Genomic DNA, 240 nt, shown 5'->3' with positions numbered 1-240 from the left:
TAAGTATTAGTGATGTTGAACATCTTTTAAGATGTTTCATAGCCATCTTTATTTTATCTTTTGAGAACTCTTTTCAGCTCCTTAGCCCATCTTTTAATTTAGTTGCTCCTTGTCTTGGTTCTATGTTTTCTGAGTTTGTTATATATTCTGGTTATTAAATCTCTGTCAGATGTGTCGCTGGTGAAGACTTTCTCCCATTCTGTGGGTTTTCTGTTTGCTTCCTTTGTTGTCTCCTTTGAC

The sequence above is a fragment of the Nannospalax galili genome, unplaced genomic scaffold, assembly GCF_000622305.1.
Source record: "Nannospalax galili isolate Female #2095 unplaced genomic scaffold, S.galili_v1.0 scaffold7, whole genome shotgun sequence".
NCBI classification, from domain to species: domain Eukaryota; kingdom Metazoa; phylum Chordata; class Mammalia; order Rodentia; family Spalacidae; genus Nannospalax; species Nannospalax galili.
This window is presented reverse-complemented; position numbering follows the sequence as displayed.